This window comes from Furipterus horrens, unplaced genomic scaffold (genome assembly GCF_987537825.1).
Source record: "Furipterus horrens unplaced genomic scaffold, mFurHor1.1.pri manual_scaffold_7, whole genome shotgun sequence".
In the NCBI taxonomy this organism is placed as follows: Eukaryota; Metazoa; Chordata; class Mammalia; order Chiroptera; family Furipteridae; genus Furipterus; species Furipterus horrens.
The window spans coordinates 67629221-67634823 of NW_028327177.1; the positions used below are offsets into that span (position 1 = coordinate 67629221).

Consider the following 5603-nt stretch of genomic DNA (forward strand, 5'->3'; position numbering starts at 1 on the left):
TGAAGCCAAGCTGTATTGACTCCGTCTTTCCCTTGGATCCTTCAGCTGCGAAGAGAGGGGGGGTCTACTGCATGGGCAACAGCAGACCCTCCATATCACCCTGCCCAGGCTCTGTAGCTTCAGCTCCACTGTAGAGGACACTCCAGCGTCATCGCAAGATGTCGATTCAACACGGGAGGAGACAGATACCGTGTCACTCCCGAGTCGGACTGCACAGCCATTCTTGGCGGTGCAGATAGACTCTTAAGAAGCTACACCATCGTCTCTCGAGATGGACGGCTGCCGACGACGATATATATATATATATAACATACACAATCAGAAATAATGACTGCTCAGGAATTCATCCCTTCTTTTGGGCAAATTCTGTATACCAAAGGCCAAATAATGGAGAAGACATGGTTTCTGGAAAGTGTTTTATGCACATTGAAAGTCAAGCTACAAGTATCTACTACTGTTCTGAGGTAGATTGGCCTGCACTTTGCAGACAGGTGTTTCTCCTGGAATAAAGGGAAACAGTTTTACATTATATTTGACTTATGTAAATAATTATCCCCTATGCATAAGATTTACAATAGACTATAACTAATGATACCTAAAGCCATCTCTTTAGACAAAATAAAAAGTACTTTGATAAAACAATGTTTTAACTACCCATCATTGTAGGTGAAATTCAAAGACTTTTCAGTAACATTTTTTTAAAGTATATTTTATTGATTATGTTGTTACATAGTCCCAATTTTTTTCTCCTTTGCTTCCCTCTGCCCAGTAACCCCCTTCCCCCAGCAATCTCACCTCCCCTTAGTTCATGTCCATGGGTCAAGCCTTTAAGTTATTTAGCTTCAGCCTTTCCTATATTATTCTTAACCTCCACCTTTGTATTTTGTACCAAAAAATTATTCTTCTTAATCCCAGCACCATTTCCCAGTTTGTCCCCCCTACTGATAACCCTCCAAATGATCCCTGTACCTATGATTCTGTTCCTATTCTGGTTTGCTTAGTTGGATTTTGATTTTATTTTTTAGATTCAGTTGTTGATAGTTGTGAGTTTGTTGTCATTTTAGTGTTCATAGTTTTGATCTTCTTTTTCTTAAGTAAGTCCCTTTGACATTTCGTATAATGGCTTGGTGATAATGAACTCTTTTAGCTTTACCTTGTCTGGGAAGCACTTTATCTGCCTTTCCATTCTGAATAATAGCTTTGTTGAATAGAGAAATCTTGGTTGTAGGTCATTGTTTTTCATTACATTGAATTCTTCTTGTCAGTCCCTTTTTTCCTGCAAAATTTAATTTGAGAAATCAGCTGATAGTATTATAGGCACCCCTTTGTAGGTAACTCTGTGTTTTTCTCTTGCTGCTCTTAAGATTCTCTCTTTATCTTTAAACTTTGGCATTTTAATTATGATGTGTCTTGGCGTGGTTCTTGTATCTAGTTTCTTTGGGACTCTCTGTGCTGTCTGGACTTGTATATTTATTTCCTTCCCCAAATTTGGAAGTTTTCAATCATTACTTTTCTACATAAGCTTACAACTTCTTGCTCTTTCTCTTCCCCTTCTGGCAACCCTGTTTTGGGTGTTGGTGCGTTTAAAGTTGTCCCAGAAGTTCCTATGCCTCTCCTCATTTTTCCCAATTCCTGTTTCCTCATTCTGTACTGGTTGACTGTCTTTTCCTTTTTTTATGTTCCAAATCATTGATTTGAACCCCAGTTTTCTTCCCTTCACCATTGGTTTTATGTGGACTTTCTTTTACTTTATTTAGCATAGACTTAACTTCTTCCCTTATGCATTTGCCATACTTAAGCATATCTGTCAAGCCTGTGAACATCTTTATCACCAGTGTTTTGAACTTTACATCTGTCTGGTTGGCTATTTCCTCATCACTTAGTTGTCCCACAGGAACCTTGATCCATTCCTTCTTTTGGGCCATACTTCTCTCTCTCTTCATCTTGACAGGCTCCTGTGTTTGTTTGCTTCTGTGTCTTAGGTAGAGTTGTCACACCTGTTATGTTGTAAATAGCAGAGCCTTAGGTATCTGTCAATACGGGTGGCCCGTTTCACCACGTTATGGTGCTGTATGTGGGGGAGTGGTCTGAGGGGGAACAGTGCCACTTGCTTCGCACTTGTATCTTTTCTAGGCACTTCTCCCACTTCTGTATGGGACTGGTGCCTCTCTAGATATTGCCCTGATCATGGTTCCCAGAATGGGTAGGTCTGTGGTTATTCTAGGACTGTGGGGGCCTGTCTAGATGAGCATTTCTTCTTTATTTCTTTGTTCATTGGACTTGGAGCTTGATTTTTCTGGAACTTTTGGTTGTCTCTAGTTTTGAAGCAGTTGTATTCCTCCTTAGTTGTGGAGAGAGATGCAGCATGTCTGTCTAGGCCTCCATCTTGGCCGCAAGTCTCAAAGACATTTAAGTAACATTTTACTTCACATGTTTATTAGAGATAAATGTTTTAATGACAAATTTCCCATTGTGGTGTGGTTTAAAGTTCTCAGTGACTCTGCATTATTTAAAAACTTAAAATATAAGGTATCTCCTGTGTACTGAGCATTCCTTATAAAGAGAAAAAAACTATTTGTGAATATGATAGCCCAGTTTTCTTTTCTACCCTCCCAAATAGCTCTCATTAATTTTAAGTAAATTCCAGATTTAACAGTAAATTATTTTATTTCATAGAAATTCACATTACATATTTTCTTCTAGTTTTGCCATTTCAGTGTATCCAAGTAAAAAAAAATTAAACAACCAAACAAATAAACATCAAATCTAAGTATCAGTTTAGTTTAGTCTTCTTAACTATGTCATGCTCTGAAATATTAAACATATATATGTATATATTTTTGTAAATTGAGAATTTATTCTCAAAACCTTACAACATTGAACGTTGAGGTCAGCAACTACTTATTTCATATGATACTGAAGTGGCTTTTACAAAGACTTAACTCCATTTTACACTCTCTCTCTAGGCCATAAACATGTTACTTATGTTTCTACATAGATAATCACCCTCATATAAGCCCCAGAATTGAAAGTTTTTACAGTATTACATACAAAAGAGTACAAACACAAAGTGAGAATCCTCAAGGGAAGTAGAAAAGTCCAAAGTCTAAATCTTTGCAGAGGAAATGAAAAATTAAGAACTTAGCTGTATAATTTTAGCAAAAAATAAAATATTTTTTTATAATAGGCTTATTCTAGGTGAAATTTTCCTTATGATGATAACTCATTTTTATGTTATTATTATTATTGCTAATGAGTCCTTCAAGAAGCAAAGCATTAACATCTTTTGTTTAACCTCTAATTACATTAGGGTGTTTTGCTATTTGCTTCCATTTCATTTCCTGACATTTTAATTCCTTTTCACCCAAAACAGAAGAGTGTATGATGATTAAAGAACATTGTATATTAATCACAATTTAAATTTATACTAAGATAAAAAACATTCTTATTTTTAAAGAATCCTATTATTTCTAAATGTATATATATATTACCTATCCATTCTTAGCTTTTGGATATTTGTAAAGGACTTTATGAGAAATCTGTAACTAATGTATAAAATGTTTCATATTTCTGAATTTATCTCTTTTAAAATATATATATATATATTATTCCTAGTGTCTTAATTATCTATTAATTTAGCCATAATTCAAGCTCTCTGTCACACCTGGATCCTCCACCCTTGCCTTCATGACTGAGATATAGACTTCAATGAGATTATGGCCTCATGTATCTAGACCTAACTGAAGATATTTGCAGATTTGATTATCGCTGTAATAACAATCTTTATTAGCACTTTTAAAATCACTTTTTCTTTTTCTTTTTTTAAAAGACATATTTATTCAGCGTCATGATCAGACTATTACATTTAGCAATCAACAGCATGGGAGCAAAAAAAGAAAAAAGGAAAAAAAAAACTACATTAAAAACCCTTTGTTGGAATGCTTTACACTTTCCACAGAACAGAAACTAAAATAACCTGTTATACAATTAGTCACAAATACAGTCCTCTAGTGTTTTTCCCATTCACATGAGTACTGTCTAAAACATGTCTTTTTTGTAGCAGCTAGGCCCTGCCACCACTATGCTTGGCTGAGTTCACAAATCTGTTGTAACCTGTAGCTTCCCTGTCACTTCTCTGGCTCTCCTCTCCTGCTAAGCATTGTTTCCTGGTAGTAATTAAAACCTTCTGCCACTGCCATAGCTACTGCTCCTGCTGGAACCGCCATAGCCACCTTAGTTTCATGGTTTGGCAAAGTATTGGCCTCTATCACCATAAGGGCCAGAAATTCTGCCTCCAAAGTTTCCTCCTTTGATGGGTCCAAAGTTTGAAGATTGATTGTTGTAATTGCCAAAATTATTGTAGCTTACGCCACCTCCAAAATTACTTCCATTACTACCAAATCCATTATAGCCATCCCCACTGCCACCATATCCACCACCACCACGGTTGCCATCAAAGCCACCTCGACCACTGAAGTTTCCTCCACGACCAAAGTTGTTGTTCCCACCAAAACCACCTCCATGACTACCTCCGAAGTTTCCAGAACCACTTCGACCTCTTTGGCTGGATGAAGCACTAGCCATCTTAGCTTAGATAGGGCTTTCTTCACTTCACAGTTGTGACCATTTACAGTATGGTATTTCTGAATGACAATCTTGTCTACAGAGTCATGGTCATCAAAGGTTACAAAAGCGAAGCCTCTCTTTTTGCCACTGCATTGGTCAGTCATGATTTCAATCACTTCAATTTTCCCATATTGTTCAAAATAATCTCTTAGGTGATGTTCCTCAGTGACTTCTTTAGTACCACTGACAAAAATCCTTTTCACAGTTAAGTGTGCACCAAGTCTTTGAGAATCTTCCCTTGAGATAGCCCTCTTTGATTCCATAACTCTTCCAGCCACCTTGGGTGGCCTAGCATTCATGGCTGCATCCACCTCTTCCACAGTGGTGTATGTGACAAACTCAAAGCTTCCGGAGCGCTTGGTATTTGGATGTCTCATCACCACACAGTCTGTGAGTGTTCCCCATTGCTCAAAATGGCTCCTCAGACTCTCATCTGTTGTTTCAAAGCTCAAACTTCCAATAAAGAGCTTTCGTAGCTGTTCTGGCTCTTTGGGAGACTCTGACTTAGACATGACGACTTCAGGGCAGAAGACTTCAACGATGCTTACTCAGTGGCGTCCACCAGTAGAAAGCTAAAATCATTTTTTCTATTTATATTTGAACCCAGTAAAAAATAAAATGGATTGAATTTATTAGGTTTCTTCTGCCATTTTTTAGGTACTCAGACAATAAAAATATAATTACAAAAAACTTTTCAATTTTATGTCTGCAACAGCTCTGAACCTTGACTCTGAGAAAAAAATAACTTCGCTTTTATTTATTTACCCTGAAATGAGTCATCTATGTAAAATTGCTTTTTGAGCATAGATTTTCAAATAGAGTGTGACTAGTATATACTTTGAGCTTTTTTATCGGTTTGAGTAAGTTAATGAGTTAACTGAGCATTTAATTCACCCAATAATAGTACTAAAAATTCCTACCTCCAATAAGTTTCTAATAAATATATTTAAAATGTCAAGCATGTAAGTGAAATTTGA

General features: G+C 36.6%; 1 pseudogene; it reads right to left on the reverse strand.

The window, feature by feature from the left end:
* Positions 1–4088: 4088 nt before the first annotated feature.
* LOC150004603 (heterogeneous nuclear ribonucleoprotein A1-like) lies at positions 4089–5138 on the reverse strand (annotated as a pseudogene).
* Positions 5139–5603: the final 465 nt, after the last annotated feature.